Source organism: Balaenoptera ricei, chromosome 11 (genome assembly GCF_028023285.1).
Source record: "Balaenoptera ricei isolate mBalRic1 chromosome 11, mBalRic1.hap2, whole genome shotgun sequence".
Taxonomy (NCBI): Eukaryota; Metazoa; Chordata; class Mammalia; order Artiodactyla; family Balaenopteridae; genus Balaenoptera; species Balaenoptera ricei.
In genome coordinates this window covers 88,474,704-88,491,353 of record NC_082649.1, presented here as the reverse complement: position 1 = coordinate 88,491,353, position 16,650 = coordinate 88,474,704, and positions in this window count along the sequence as shown.

The window sequence follows — 16,650 nt, the reverse complement described above, 5'->3', positions numbered from 1 at the left end:
TCATGTGGGAAAACTGAACCGCACAGAGCAGTTAAGAAACTTGCCCAAGGTTGCCCAGCCAGGAAGGGGCAGCGCTGGGATTTGAACCCAAGCTGTCAGGCTGTAGTGCGAATGCTTTCATCACCTCCTTTTTTGCCTCCAGTGAATAGAGTGGCAATGATGAGTGCTGGGAAGAGAAACAAGGCAGAAGAAAGGAAGGGTTGTTATTATAGATCAAGAGGACAGAGGCCACCCTGCTCTCCAGGCTGACCAGACATTCCCTAACATCCCTAACATGACAGCTTGTCAAGGGCTGATCCTGACCCTGGCTTTGGAGGGCTAAGGGAGGCCCCAAGGCAGAGTGTGATGTATCCGAGTCTTTGAGGCGGCTCCTGGCTCAGATTTGCCCCGCAGCGCTGAAGGGTTGGGCTCCTGAGTTGCCAAGCACAGCCGGGCCCTGCCAGGCAGGTGTGTCACTCAGGCTGGGAGCCAGTGCCAGTAGCTGCTGGGCTGAGCCACGCTTGTGCCAGGGACCGCAGTCCAGAGAGCGGCCAGCCCCCAGCATGTACTGAGCACATTTTCTTTACTGATGTCACTTTCCTTCCCTGGTTCAGCCCTGTCTTTCCCGTTCCCCTCCCCTCTCCCTTTCTGCCCTCTCATCTCCCTCCCCTCCCCTCCTTTCTCTCCCGCTCCCTCACTCCTTACTTCCCATCCATCCATCCACCCACCCAGTGTTTACTGAGGGCCTACTATGTGCCAGATACCGTGTTAAGCTCTGGGGACACTGCCGTGACTAAGACGCTTCTGTCCTCACGGAACAGTATGAACAATTAGGGTGGCACCATAAATAAAACTGCAGTATCAGCTTAGAGAAGAGATGTGTGCTCTTCGAGAACAATACTGAGATGAATTTTGGGAATTAGATCCTCTTTGTACATGGAAAGAGACTGTAGACAAAAAGACAAGAGATTGGAAAACTCTTTGCACCCTCTGGGATGCACAGGGAGCCCGCATCTGTGTACAGAGCACGATGCTCAAGGCCTGGCCCTGAGCGCCACTCCCTTCACAGCAGGGCCTGCTCTCAGTTTTTTCTTTGTCCTTTTTCTTTTCTTTTTTTGTCTTTTTTTTTTTTTCTTTCTTCTGTTCCTTTCCTTTTTTTTTTTTTTTCTTTCTAATCTTCTATTCTACATTAAATAATAGTGCCCTGTGAGTAGGTGAGGGCATTAACTTCCTGCCCCAATGAGGTTAATCAAGAACAGGTATGTCGTGGGATCAATTCACTATCCATTCATTGACAATTTATTGAGCACCTACTACGTTCCTTAGGGTGAAGCTCCAGTGTGGAGCAAGACAGAATTCCTGACCTCAGGGGTTTAGAATTTAGTGTGGGTGGCAGACAGGACGCTAAGCAAAGGTTCTTTGGGGTGATGAGTGCGATCCAGTCCAGGGATGTAGAACCCGCTGATACAGAGGGCCAACTGTATTTACCATTTTATATAAGGGACTTGAGCATCCGCGGATTTTGGTATCCACGGGGTCCTGGAACCAATCTTTCCACTGATAGGGAGGGACAGCTGTAGTTCTATCTTGCAGGAGTCTAGCAAGCGATGGGGGTGGGGAGGTAATTGGGTCAGATTACAAACGGTATAATCCGCTACGCCAAGGGGGTTGGACACTATTCAAAGATCAGTGGGAAGCCTTTGAAGAATTATAAGCCAGAGAGTGGCTATCTCACATTTGTCTCTTAGAAAGAATACGTTGGCTGCGTCCTGAATAACGGAGTGGGGAAACCTGGAGAGGTAGCGACCGGTTAAGGGGCTGTTGCCAAAATCCAGGCAAGAACCTATAGTGGCTTAAAATAAGGAAATGGCAGTGGGGATGGAGAGAAATGCATGGAGGTCAAGGTCAGGATCAAGGCGAATGGCCGTAGGGGCTGCTTCTTCGGGGCAGGAGGGATCCGGGAGGACCCCAGCTTCACGGCTTGAGCAATCGCAGGGGCTGGTGGGACTGGTAGGGAGCGGGACACTGGGTGGGGAACTGTTTGGGAAGAGGAGAGGTTGGATGATGAGTTTGGGATCCTTGTGAATCTCACAGTGGCGGTTTGCGCGAGGCAGTTTCATGAATCGGAAGGTGAGGGGGAGGTTTGGGCTGCAAATCTAGACCTGGGAGGTGAAGGCAGACAAACAGGGCTGGAAGCCAAGGAACGGCTGCAGTAGCTCACAGAGACTGTATCATTCAAGGAAAGAAGGCCCTGAACATTTGACACTGGGTTGGGTGTTTGGATCAAGAGCCAGGAGATTCCTGGGTTCTTGTCTGGCACTCGCTGGCTGTGTGGGTTTGGGCGGGTCGCTTCTCTCTGGGCGTCAGACTCGCCATCTATAAAACACGGGACTTGGATAAGATCAGTGATCTTCCACTGTCCCTCCGAGCCCTTGGAGTTTCAGGAAGTCTTTCTGTGGCCATGGCAGCGGCTGAGGAGGTGTTGTTGGTTGGCTGTGGCTTGGGACTGTCACCTTCTCTTCAAGCACAGGAGTTCCGCCGTGATTTGTTTTGTAATTTGGCCTTCTAAGTTTTGATTTGAAGAAAGGGCTTCATGACTCAAGAGAGGTTGATGCGGAGATGACCTCTCATGTTCCATCTGGCAGAGGGTAGAGTCACACCCAGTTGGGAGATTCCCTGATGCTAGAAAGAGTGACGTCTCCATGAGTTGGAGGGAATTAACAACAACAAACCTCCCGGCACCGCACCGTTCAGTACAGGCTACAGATCCAGGGGAAATGGATGATCCCTGAACCCAAGATGTCCCCGTGGACTCTTCTGGAGGGTTAGCATCAGCAGCAAGCACTCCAGGGATAACAAATGAGATTCTGCTCTAGTGATACTTGCAGTTGATGAGAAGGTTGCCTGGAGCTGCACTGAGAAGGCTTCTGAGGCTGCGTCTCGGTGAGGAGAAAGTGCTGTGATTGATTGGCAATGTCTGCCCTGGGCAGCAGATGAGTGTAGTGGTGTATGTGCCACGTATCTGCTAGCTTTGATCTAATCTTTGCTCTTGACCAGAACATGAACTCTTTCATCCCTTTCCTAGTCCCTGGCTGCTCTATTGTGCTTTCCCTTCCTTCTCCTTCTCTTGCCATTGAGTATTTCAAAGGTTCATCCTGGCCCACTTCCCAGTGGACCAGTCACTTCAGGAAACGAATGGGCTGCTCTTTGGAGGAAGCCAGATCACTCAATGAGTTCCCATTTCTGCAGAATTAGATGGTTAGTCATGCTGACCAGGGGCAGAAGGTGGGCTCATGGCCAGAGAAGTACAATGCTTCTTTGCTGAGACCCAGGGCGTGGGCTTTCCTTCTGAAGATATTCAAGGCCATGTTCAGGAGGCTCTTGACACCACCCTTGATCCTGCTTGCTGTGTTGTAATGGGGGCCTGCCAGCACTCATGGTGGGGGTGAAGGCAGGAGTGAAAAATGGGCACTCTATTCCACCTCAGGAAATTCAAAACCTGCCGTTATCTTTAACGTTTTAAAAAAGTAATCTTGATTACATAAGGGGACCATGCTTATTGCAGAAAGGTTGAAAAACGTGAATAAGCAGAACTACCTGTCATCCTAACACCTAGAGAAAAGCACTATTTCAGCAAGTTGGTGTTTGTTTTTCCAGACATGGGCAGCGTGGACACTAGTCCATCAGGGTAGATGATGGCTATAGCCTTGAGGTGGGTGGGGTGGGACCCCTGCTGGGCCAGGCATTAACCCTCGAGCTGCTGGATTACGGGAAGGTCTAGGGTCCTGGGGCTGTGGCCAGGACAGGTGGGGTGGCATGTGATGCGTGGAGTTAAGGCAGCAACTTTTATCACCCAGACTGGAAATAGTTTAATTTTGAACAACTTGAGCTGGTCCTTTCCGGATAATGATCAGTGGTGCCCATCCTCACTCCTCTGAGGGTGTGACTGGACACGCTGGCCTGGGCTTGGGAGGGTGATTGGTGGGCGGAGTTAGGAGGCCACTTCCCAGCCCGTGTTTCTATTTGCTTTTGGAGCGTTGTTGATCCTGGAGGGTGAGCTGGGCCACACATAACCCCTTATCTTTTTAAATTAATAATATTTCCCCCAACAGGAACCAAGCACTTCCCTAGAAGAGAAGAATCTAGGATTCTGGCCTTCACCTTGGGACTCAAAGGTAAAAACCTCCTTACCTTCTGGGCTCAGCTGGCTTTCATCAAGTCTAGGTAGTCAGAGAGGACCACAGGATTCTAGATTCTAGATTTCCTTATAAGGGAAGGGTAAGCCTGGATAGAGCCAAGACTTAGCACTCAGGCCCAGGGAGCTGGAGGCGAGGGTTCTTCTGAGCGTGGTTTGAGGCGAATACTAGAGCCCACCCTAGCTGAGTGGGGACCGCATGGGGCAGGGGAGTACGTGAAACGTAGAGGCTCTCACTCTCTGAAGCTCGGGCAGCACTGTTGTAGGGCCCATCTCAACTGCGGGAGCCATCACACCCTGACCTGAAGGGGCAGTGAGGTCTCCCCAGATGTGAGGTCCCAGCATGATCAGCTCAGGGAGGGGCAGACCAAGGCACGGAACCAGCAGCAGCTTCAGGGTGAAGTCCCAAAGACCGGATTCCCCACCTCCACCAGGTGGCAAAGATGCTCGGGACTCATTTGCCAAGTAGTTTAACTTAGTGTTTAGGAGTGCAGATTCTGGAGCGAGACAGCTTGGGTTTAAATCCCATCTCTACTGTTTATTAGCTGTGTGACTTTGGGCAAGTGGCTTAACCTCTCTGTTCCTCAGTTTTTTCACTTGTGAAGTGGGAGACACATAGTACCTATCTTAATAGAGCTATTGTAGGGATAAAATTAATTAACATGTAACTTTTTACATAACTGGTCGTTACAATTAATTGTTGACTCACACATACATCCCTGGGTGGTTTTGAAAATGCAGCATTTGGGAAGGGAAACCCTGGGAAAAGCTGGAAATTCTTATTGATTTGGAAAGCAGGGCTTTGAGCTATTGTGTTTTAGGCAAGTGGTTCTGAAACTTGGAAGTGCGTCAGAATCATCTGAAAGGCTTGCTAAAACAGATTGCTGGACCCTATGGCCAGTAGGTCTGGGCAGGGGCTGAGAATCTGCATTTCTCACAAGCTCATAGGTGATGCCCAGGCTGGAGGTCCACAGGCGGTACTTGGAGCAGCATTGGTTTTGAAGGTATTATAAGTGCCCTTCATTTGTTTTCCCAGGTGCGAAACCCATCGCATGCCTATTATATTATACCTCTCTTTTTACTAAAGCGAGATCTTACCTGACATTTGGTAACCAGACTGTAAACCTGACAGGGGCAGAGGACATGACCTTACTCCCCAGTGTATATGTAACGTCTGACATGTAGGAAGTGCCCAATAAATAGCTATTGAAGGGAGGGAAGAAACACGCTGTCTGCACTCAACAATATTCTTGTGTACATTTTTCCTGTTAATAAATACTCTTCCCCAGCATTGTTTGGTTGGTTGCATAGTTTGCCCTTGTATGGGTGTAAGCGGGAGAACAGCTTGAGCTTGCTGGAACAAAAAGGGGAGATGGATTCTAAGAGGCAGAGTGCCTCAGCGCCTAGAATCGGGGACAGGAAACCGAGACCTACGTAAAGATCTTGCCCTTCGTCTCTTCTCTGCACCTCCCTGTGATCCTTTGGTTCCTTTCCTTTGTCTTTTGCTGCACCTTTGTCCACATGACCTCCAAGATGGCTGCCTACACCTCCCAGTTCTCTTGTTACAGCTCCTGCCATGTGGCGAGTCAGTGTGTCTGTCTGCTCTTACTCTCTCTCCTAGTAACCCCAGCTGGGACTCTGGTCGGCTCTTCTGAGGTCAGGTCCTTATTCCTTATCCAATCAGGGAGAAGGGCCGCATGGTTCCAATATGGCTGCCAGGTGCCACTGTGGTGACGGGTACAGTGAAATGGGTCATGGTCATCCTCACATGATCCATTCCAATTGCCTGCCATTTGTCTCTCCATCTCTCTGCTTAAACCTGATTTCAGTTTCAATCTGGTGACCAGGATTTGGTTTCTGTGGACTTTTCTGGGCTCAGAGCAGGGATTTGACTGACTTAACCCCATCTCTCATCCATTAGTGATAATGACCCATGGCAGTATCCTAGGTTTGTCTGATGTCTTTGAACATTTAATCCGTGCAACGTGTTTTTGAGGGAGGCAGGAGGTTTCACCCAACGAGGCCTGTTTAGCACCAGCAAGTCCGTTCATGATCTGAAATGCAGCTGAAAAAATAAATATAATTAAAAAAGATAGCTCAGGCCAGCGTTCCCCGAGACTGTTTTACATGGGTGCATAATGAATGCTAAGCTTAGTGCAGCAGTGCCAAAAAGCAAAATACATTCTTGGAGTTGGTCTGTTTCCTGCCTGCAATACATTTGCTTGTTCCAAACAAATATATTTGTCAATACAACACAATTAGGAAGGCTGAGCCAATCAGACCATCAAATATCCAGAGAAGCAGATCGTGGCTTCCATAAGCCCTGCTAGATGGAGGCAAGGTCTGAGCGTATTATGACCAAATCAGTTATGGCCTGGGCAAGCCTTGCATTCTTCGCCAGGACAAGCTTTCTCATCTGTCCTGGTTACTGAGAGAATTCAACCTCTTTTTTCTTCTTTCTCAATGTTACTCATAACCCTTGAGGCAGCACCCGCCTCCCCCGCCCCCCAATCTTTTAAGTTAATTTGCTTCCTTTTTTTTGCCAACAGCTAGAAACAACTGCTGACATATACAGTTTTTAGAAGGAAGGCCTGCCAGAATGGGACTAATAATGAGTTTTGATAATAATAGCTATCATTTATGGCACAGATGCCAGGCTTTTGGCATTCATGGTTTCTCCTGATCCTTACAACGCTGGGATAGGCATTACTAGTTCCATTTTGTAGATGAGGAAACTGAGGCTCAGGGAGGCCAAATGGCTTGCCAGAGACCACACCGCTGGTGAGTAGCTGAGCTGAGAGATTCAAACTCTAGTCTTGCTGATGCTAGAGCTTGTATCAGGACTATTGATGTTAAGAGACATAGAACCCAACTCAACTTGTTTTGACACAATAAGAGGCTTGAATGGCCTTTGTGAATGTATAGCCCAGATGTGGGTTTCAGGCAAGGCTTAATCCAGCCATTTTGCCCAAGGACCTGGTTTCTCTCTGCTCTGCCTGCCTTCATTCTTAGGCTCCATGCCACTGGGTTTACAGTCCACTGCTCTGGACTCTCCCCTCGTGGAAGGAAATAGCTGCAGCAGCTACGTCCTTTGAATCCTCAGCCTGGGGAAGAAGGAACTTCCCCTCTGGGAGCTTCCACGGAAGATAGAGGAACTTCTACTCTCAAACTCTTGGTGTCCCATTTGCTTGGAATGAGCTAGGTGCCCATCCCCGAACCATCTCTCCTGGCTGCGGGATGCGACGTGCTGATTGCCGTAGGCCGCAGTGGGGGTGATGTCAATCTCACGCAGGCCACGTGGCTGAGAAAGGCAAGGGACAGCATCCTGGGTGCTGTCATCAGAACAGGGGAAATAGCCTAAGTAGTTAACCAACCAGCCCGGCACAGGCGCTCACCAGTCAGAACCAGTGCGACCACAAAGACCGGTTAACCCTTTGCTACTGAAAGCAAGCTACTGGTTTAGCAGCATTGGCATAATTCGGGAGCCTGTTGGAGATGCAGAATCTTGGGACCCTCCCCGATTCCGGAATCGGAATATGCATTTTTACAACATCTTTAAACCTTTAACAAGGTTTGGCAAGTTGGGGAACCTGATTTAAGAGAATGGTATAGCAGGTAGGCTAGGGTTTCTGCATCAAACATGTGGGGTCCCAATCCACGCTCCATCACTTAGCTGTCACTTTGCTGGGTGACTTCAGGCATGGGGTAATGCCACCACCCTCAGCAAATTGTTGAGGGGAATAAAGGAAATAACTTTCGTAGCGTGCCTGGCATGTGGTGGGTGCTTAATAAGCATCGATCCCCTTTCCCCACCCATAATGTTTATAAATGAGGAAACTGAGTCAGGTCCCCGTATGCCCAAGACACAGAACTGGACCTCGGGTGCCCTCAGCGCTAGTCTGGGGATTTGCTGTCCTTAGTACACCAGAGATTCTAAGCCTTGGCTACCCATTGGAATCATCCAGGGAGTTTAAAAAATCTCAGTGCCCAGGCATCACCCCAAATCAACTCAGAATCTCTTGGGGGAGACCCAGGCATCAGTACTTTTAGATTCCCATGGGCCATTCCTCTGGGCAGCCAAGGTAGAGAACCAGTGCCTTCCACTTTGTTGCCTCCTAAATTAATTTGACTGTAAGAAGGCTCTGCTTTGAACGCTTCTGAGTGGCTGGCTGCAAGCCCACTGCTGGTGAGGGTTCCTGCCGTCGAACACTGAACATGTGCTCTGCTGGGCTCTAGGAGGGGGATGCGGCGGAATGTGTGCTGCCTCGTTCCAGCTCACGTGCCTCAGACATTCAGCAAAGGTTCAGCTTTTGCACCTGGGAGCCAATGGGCTCGGACCCGTGGCCTTGACTCCAAGGATTCCGTGGGGCTGGTCGGAAGCAAAGACCATCTCTCTGCACCTGAGTGAGAAGGGAATGGACCAGATATTCTATATCTTTTGTGTGTTATTGATCCCTTGGCATCTACGGAAGCCCCTGGACCCTTCTCAGAAACATGTTTTCATCTTATGCGATAGGGCTAAGGAAAGCAGTTGTTTGGAAATACAATTTTCAAGGTATTAAAAAGAAAAAAAGTTATTAAAATATATGTGCTTTATTAACATATTAAATAACAGAGATCTAGCAGTGAGTTTAGTAACTGTTGGAAGTTGAGAGCAGTGGTGAGCTACATAATATTTTAAGATGTCTGCAACAACTGTCCTGTGATATAAAAGTATCTATGATTCATAGTGGTGACAAAGTTGTAGGCACTGCTAATCCTACGGTGGATTCTTGCCTATATTTTACAGTGGAGGCAAGGGCAGAATTTTGGTTAGAGGTCAATGAAAATAATGATCTAATTTTTTTCCACCCGAATCTGCTGGCCCTGTGAATTCTATCCATGGGCTTTTGGAGTTCCATGACCCTAGGTTATGGACCCTCAGGACAGAGGAAAAGGCTGAAGGCAGATCTCTGGCTGCAGGAGGGCTGTGGAGAGGGGTTACCCCGCCGGTAACAGCATGGTGTGTTTCCATCACAACGTCCAACCCGCTTTTCTGCTGGGTCCTGGATGCTGAGGTTCCAGTGGAAAAGATGTGTGTCCTAGAGCTGGGGGTGTGTAGGGAAGGGATTCCCATCTTCAGAGTGGAGTGTGCCAGGGTTCTCATGCCATGTCCCCTCTCCAGCTCTGTAGCCCTGCTACTTTACTTCTTTGACCTTGTTTTCTTAATCTAAAAAACAGGGGTCCTGATACTTCAGGGGTTTCTGTGATAATGAATGAAAAATGCCTAGCATAGTAACAGCGAACCTCATAGTTAAGAGTGTGCTGGCTGTGTGACCTTGGACAGGTTCCTAACCTCTCTGGGCCTCGGTTTCCATATCTGTAAAAGAGGCTGCTACTACTGCCTGCCTTACTATGAGGATGCAGTGCCTGGCACCAAGGGAGCATTTAGTCACCTTAACCTTTATGGCCGTTAGACCAGGGCGGCACACGTACAGCCCGCCATACACAGTGGCTGTCGAGCTGAGTGCCTCAGACATCCCGTGGGATCCAAACAGAGCGGCTTTGGAGCCTGCTTCTTTGGCCAGACTCCTTGGCCTGCTTCCTTGGCTGGACCGTGCAGGATGCCAGTTGCAGGTGGCAGCCCTGGAGGATGCTTGGTGACCTTAACTCCTCAGGCACACCAGCCTGTCGCTGCCTGGCCTGTGGGGGGCGGGGTGAGGAGGGGAGGAATTGGGTGGGAACCTCGGGGTAGGGGTGGGGAGCCTCGGCAGAAACGCCCTCCTTCCACTTCTCCCGGCAGCCAGCCCCCCTCCGAGCCTCTCCCAGTGGCGTGGCCCTGACTCAGCAGGGCTTTAGGGGCACCTGGAGGGCTGACCATGCCAGACCTCGGCCGAAGGGACTGGGTTTCTTAGGAAGGACCCTCGGTTGCAGGCATGACCCTCGGCTGCAGGCATTACCCTCCCAGCCTCTGTCCCTCCCAGTCTGGAGTCTCTCATTCTCACTCTGTTTCCTTCTGTCTGTTTCTGTGATGATCCTGTGCCCCGCTCGCACTTCCTCCCTCTTGATCTCTCTGCCTCTCTCTCTCTCCCCTTCTCGACCTCCTTCCTTCTCTTTCTGTCGCTCCTATGTCTGACTCTCTCCATCTTTCCATCTCTTTCTATTCTTATCTCCGTCTCTCTGTCCGTCCCTCTGTCTCAGTGTCCGTCTCTCCCTCTGTCCATTTCCCGCTCCATCTTGCCCCACTCCCACCCCATGCATTTCCGTCGCCTCACAAAACACACAACCCTCTGGTGCATTAATGCTGAGCTCCGCTCCCTGCTCCTTTTGATACAGGGACCTGGGTGACTGTGGAGGGCAAGTGCTTCCTGAAGTTTCCATCCCCCCACCCCGACTCCACCTGCCACTCTAGAGGCAGAGTCTTGAGAGGCGTGAATGGGATAGAACCCATGGAGCGCCTGGGACGCGTGAGTGAGTGTGCAGTTAACCTTAGCTCTTGGAGCTCCTTGAGGGCAAGACTGCATCTGGACTACCTTCGAATCACCAGTATCTAGCCCAGGACCTGCTACAGGCTTGATGTTCAGTACACATTTATTTACACGAATGAACGGTGAGAGCGTGAAGGAAAGCACCAAGTACTTTCTATCAGGTAAAATATACTCATGACTATTTGTGGCTACTGGTACGTCTTTATAGATTTAGAAGCTGAAAGCTCCAGTTAATTCTTTAAACCTCATTTGCTTCTTTAATTCTAACACTTCCATTCCCACCCCCCGCCCCACCCTGCCCCTTCAACTTCATGTTCCAGAATATTCCAGAATGTGCCAAGCTGTTTTTGTACTTTCGGTTCTCCCTGCTCACTCCTATTCATCCTTCACATTTCCTCTTGGATGTCCCTTTCTTCAGGAAGCTTCCGCGACTGCCGGGCTGGGGTAGGATTGCTGCTTGAGTTCTCCCGTGGTAATCTGTGTGCGCTGCTGCTTGATCCTCCTCCCCTGATGTCCCCTCTTCTGGGACGGGCAGCTGCTTGAGGGAAGGGGTCAGGCTTTCCTCACCCAATCCCGGGCCTCACACCGGGCCTGGGGGGGCGGGTACCACGGGCATCATCCTGAGCGCGGGTGGTGACGCGGGGAACGCCCAGCCACACAGCTGTGGTCCTGCGCCGTCTCTCTAGTGTTTAGCTGTTGCAAGACAATCCTGTCCAAGACTGAAAAGACCACACAGAATGCAGGCAGGGAAGAAGTCACTCCCAGGAACTCTAAGCTGGCTGCCACCTGCCCTGAAGTACCTGGCCTTCAGCTTCCACGCTTGACATGTTGGTTCTCAGCCAGGCTGAGCCCCAGGCAGAGAAATAACTACCTGTTCAGACTGGCGGTTCGCCCGCATTCCCCCCTCCCTCTCCCCCGCCACATTGTTTCAATAGGAGGAGGGGAAGTGCATGAGTTATGAGCCCAGGGTGTCTTGTGTCACCAGCTGCTGCCCTTGAAATGTGCAATCACGGTTGCAAATGAAACTGTCCGCCCGGCCCCCAGCCCTGTGCTCTGAGGGTTTTCATCACAGCGCCTCTGGGGGTGGGTGCCCTGCCGAGGAGGCCCTACATTCCTCCAGAGGCCTCGCTGGGCTTGGAGCAAGTATGCTGGCGGCTGCCCCACTTTGCAGGGGCTGGGAGGGCTTGTCGGAAACGCCCATCTTCATCTGCCCACCTCCTCTCCAGCCCCCAGCGGCCTGGGAGGAGGGGCTGAGATAAAGCCGCCAGCGCAGGCAGGAGATTAAGAGCTGCTGTGTTTATCTCGGGTTCCCACGGTCTCCTGTGGAAGGGGCGTTAGATAGCAGGCGGGGCTCCGGGGGAGCGGGCGCAGGGGCCACCTGACCCTCCAGCCCGTCAGGTCCCTGCCTGGGATCACTGGGAGCAGCTGTGACAAGAAGCAAAAGGCAAAAGTGATCCTGGATTGTGGCCTGGATATCGAGCTTTGTATAGAGGCTCAAGCGTGGATGTTTAACGTTCAGGAGGATTAAATGTTTCTGTGATGACATAAGAGCGGCCAGCAGTCACTGCACTTGCTTCGTTCCTGGCCCTCAACTAAGTACTTTTCACCTGTTGCCCTAATTATTCCTCACTGTAGAACTTGTATAGCCTGACTTGAGACTAGTGTCAGCGACAAGGGACACTGCTGTTGAGAGGCAAGCCCATGAGAGACCAGCCTGACATGGAACCGAGGGCAGCTTCTAGCTCTGCAGGCTCCCGGCTGGGTGTCCTTGGGTGGCCCTTGTCACCCCTCAGAACCTCAGTTTCCTCATCTGTGACACTGGGATAATCACACCTACCTTGCAGGCTGCTGCCGGGATGAGAGGATATTACACGTAGAAGGTGCCTGCCCTGGGCTGAGTTGCATGCCCCCCAGAAGATGTGTTGAAGTCCTTATCCAGTGCCTCAGAATGTGAGTGAGTTTGCAAACAGGGTCTTTGCAGATATAATTAGCTGAGGTCCTATGGAGTAGGTGGGCCCTTAATCCAGTATAACGTGTTTTTATCAGAGGGGGAAGTTTGGACACAGAGATGGACATAAAGAGCAAAGACACAGAGAAGACAACCATGTGAAGACAGAGGTAGGATTACGCCGCCAGAAGCCAAGGAACGCCAAGAACTGCGGGGAGCTTCCAGAAGCTGCGAGAAACAAGGAAAGATTCTTCCCTAGAGCCCTCAGAGGGAGCCTGGCTCAGCTGACACCGTGGTTTCAGACTTCTAGCTTCCAGAATTGTGAGAGAATAAATTGCCATTATTTGAAGCCACCTTTTTTTTTGGTGGTGGTGACAGAAACACATAACAGTGGCTCCTCGGGACTTTGCTGGTGGTCCAGTGGTCAAGGCTCTGTGCTTGGAGTGCAGGGGCCGTGGGTTTTATCTCTGGTTGGGGAACTAAGATCCCATATGCCGGTGTGGCCAAAAGTAAATAAATAAATAAAGGCTGGGACTGTCTTAAAAAAAAAAAAAATACAGCGGCTCCTTCTAGCAGATGCCACCAGTGCCACCACGCTACCCTTGTGGTCACCTGCAGTTTGGTCACACAGCGAGGCTCTCACCTCCAGCACTGGCGGCTGTCTGCCTGCCTGCAGGCTTTCTCTGAACGCAGAAGCCATCCAACGCAGCTGGGCACAGAGCAGGCTGCAAGTGCCCAAGAATTAATGCCCCTGGGAGCAGCCCGTAGCCAGTGGGGGCTGGGAGTTGGCGGATAAACACCCCGGCTTCCTCAACCCTGGGTGGGACAGTTCTGAGGCAAGTGCTACACAGTCTCACAGAGGCGACCTGTGGGACGGAGCACCCACTGCTCATGGTGGTAACCCAGTAACGCACCCTTTACTTAACTTCCCATCTTCTCCCCCTTCCTTACTTTCCTTTTTGGTGCTTCCTGGCATCAGCTCTTCAATAGACCACTTGTGTCCAAAGCCTCATCTCAGGTCTGCTTTGGGGAGACCCAAGAGAAAGACAGGCACGGAATGACACTCCAGTGGCAGCTGCTTTCTCCTCCTGATCACAGATGGAAGGTCAGATGTTGGCACCTTTGAGCTAAATGGACCAGTAGCTAGTCCTCAACCACATGGGAAACTTTGAAGACCATGACGGCCCACGAAGACAGGTCCAGTATCTCAGGAAGAAGATGATGACGTCGATGACCATGAAGAGGGAGAGAATAGTATTAATCAGAATTGTTGGGCGCAGGCCTGGGGAAGTCAGACAGTCTGGTGGGACTGCTCTCACAAAATAATAGGGAAGATGGAGCTGTTACTCCCTGGCTATTATTCCACCTGAGGTAGGGGTCCTGGGTTGGGAGACTGGGCTCTCGGAAGGAGGCAGAGGCGATGAATAAGGTGATGGGGGCCTGAGATGTGGGCACCATGATTCCCCCGGGGACTCTTCAAGTCTTCCTGAAAATTACTAAACCACAAAATCCACGCATGTAACAGAATTTCTTGTGAAAAGAGTGATGGGGCCAGGGTTCGTGGGAGTTCAGACTCTGTGACCTGGCACAGTAGGCTCAGGAGGGGAGAGGTAAGGTGGGCAATCTGCCGAAATTGTTGGGAGGGGAAGCACACAGGCCGGGCTATGGGGGTCTAAGCCACATTTACCCAAATCCCAAGGGACAGAGTAGCGTGGAACAGACGTGGTCATTTGTGGCTGCCCATCACCCAGGAGCCCTCTCCCTACATTTTGGATCATTTCCCCCCTTTTCAATCCTGCTTTAAGGAAGAAGACACAAATTGCTGGAGTCCCTTGCTTTCTGGAGTGTTATTTGCAAGGTCCTGCAAATTCAGTGCATCTGTGGGAGCCTGGTATTCAGAACTGGGTGCCAAAGGAAGCAGCCCCATGAAGGGAACCTGATTTCTGGCCAGCACGGTGGCCTGGGAAGTCTGCCCTCCAGGAACACTGGAGGCAGGATATTGAATATAGTTCATCCCAGGATATTGAATATAGTTCCCTGTGCTCTACAGTAGGACCTTGTTGTTTATCCATTCTATATATAGTAGTTTGCATCTGCTAATCCCAAAGTCTCATTCCTTCCCTCCCCTTCCCACCTTCCCCCTTGGAAACCAGAAGTCTGTTCTCTACATCTGTGAGTCTATTTCTGTTTTGTAGATACGTTCATTTGTGTCATATTTTAGATTCCACATGTAAGTGATATATGGTATTTGTCTTTCTGTTTCTGACTTACTTTGCTTAGTTTGACAATCTGTAGGTTCATCTATGTTGCTGCACATGGCATTATTTCATTCCTTTTTATGGCTGAGTAATATTCCATTGTATACACGTACCAGGTCTTCTTTATCCATTCATCTGTCGATGGACATTTAGGTTGTTTCCATGTCTTGGCTATTGTAAATAGTGCTGCTATGAACATAGGGGTACATGTATCTTTCGAATTATAGTTTTGTCTGGACATGTGCCCAGGAGAGGGATTGCTGGATCATATGGCAAGTCTATTTTTAGTTTTTTAAGGAACCTCCATACTGTTCTCCATAGTGGCTGCACCAATTTATATTCCCACCAACAGCAACACTTGTGTTTTTCACCTTCTCTTGGAACCATCAGACCTATGACATCCTTCATGGGCCATGATGGGTGGAGACCGCCTATCTTACTTTGGTACAAAAGCCCAGATGGAGATTACACTCCCTCTTTTTGCCCCCCTTTGCACTGTGCCACTGCTAAATGAAAAGGAAGCCTTGGTCCTGGGTTTAGTGCATCAGATGAGGGAAGGAGGAGGGTTGGATGTTAGGAGGGTGTTGTTCTTAGAGATTCTTCATGGTTCCTACATTTGGCTAAATAGAAACGATGTCCAATAAAGTCCTGCTGTCAAATACGAATCTCTCCTACCTGATACACCAAACATGGGCCACAATCAGTACTCTGGGGGTCGCCATAGAGTGAGCTCAAAAGTCATTGCTTTTGAACTCTTTCTGAAGGTGACAGCACTGCAAACACACTGAAGATGCTGTCAATTTTTAGACACATTGGCAATTTAATAACAGCATGCAGAGGGTAAACAGAAAGAAATAATAGCTAACATATGTTGAGAGCTTACTATCTGCCAGGTGCTACACTCAAGCTCTCTTTCATTTATTATCGAATAGCTTCAATTTTTTGGGAAATGGCAGAGCCTGGAGTGTAACTCCAGAGCCTTGCTCTGAACCATCTCACTGGAACATTTCCTAAGAAATACCACCTTATATCCTCCCATCGATTTTAAGTCACCTTTTGATTTCTGAAATGTTACAAAATGAAGAAGCATGTGTCTCAGAGGTGAGGAAATATGGAAGCTCTCAGCATGTGGAGGAGCCCTGGGAAGGTTTCCATAACTCACTACTGACTCCCCCTCCTTCCTCCTGGGAGGAAGAAGACAAGGCTGGGACAGCTCAGGGGCTGACGGCTCCGCGGAGCCAAATCCATCTCCGTCTCCCTATGAGGCTGCCCTCTTGATGAATGCCAGTGTTAAGGGTCTTGATGGGACTGGACCCTGCTGTTCAATGGGGAACTTTTCCTGGGGTGATACCGTCCCAGGTTCTGTGCTGCATCTAAAACTCCAGAAAGCCTCTTCAAGGGGCTGAATCACCCTCCCCTTCTCTTTTAATTATTCAGGACCTGACACGCTGACTGGGAATACATCACTCAGAGTACATGGCTGGTAAGATTAAATATTAGAGGAAACTCTTTTAATTAATTTTTAATGCGTTCTTTAGAACAATTCTTCATGCCTAACCACATTCTGAAACAGAGTACTTAAAAGGAAAATTAACGTTCAGGATCTCAGGGGCTTGTAGGTCCAGACAACCCCTATTTTGCTTACCTCTGAGCTACATATCAGGATGTACCAGAGATGACATCCTTGGCATATTAGTGGAGTGACCGTATGTCCTGGTTTTATCGGGACAGTCCTAGTTTACGCCTGTCACCCCAGTGTACTCACGAACAGTGCCCACTTTTACTCCCCAAAGTGTTCCAGTT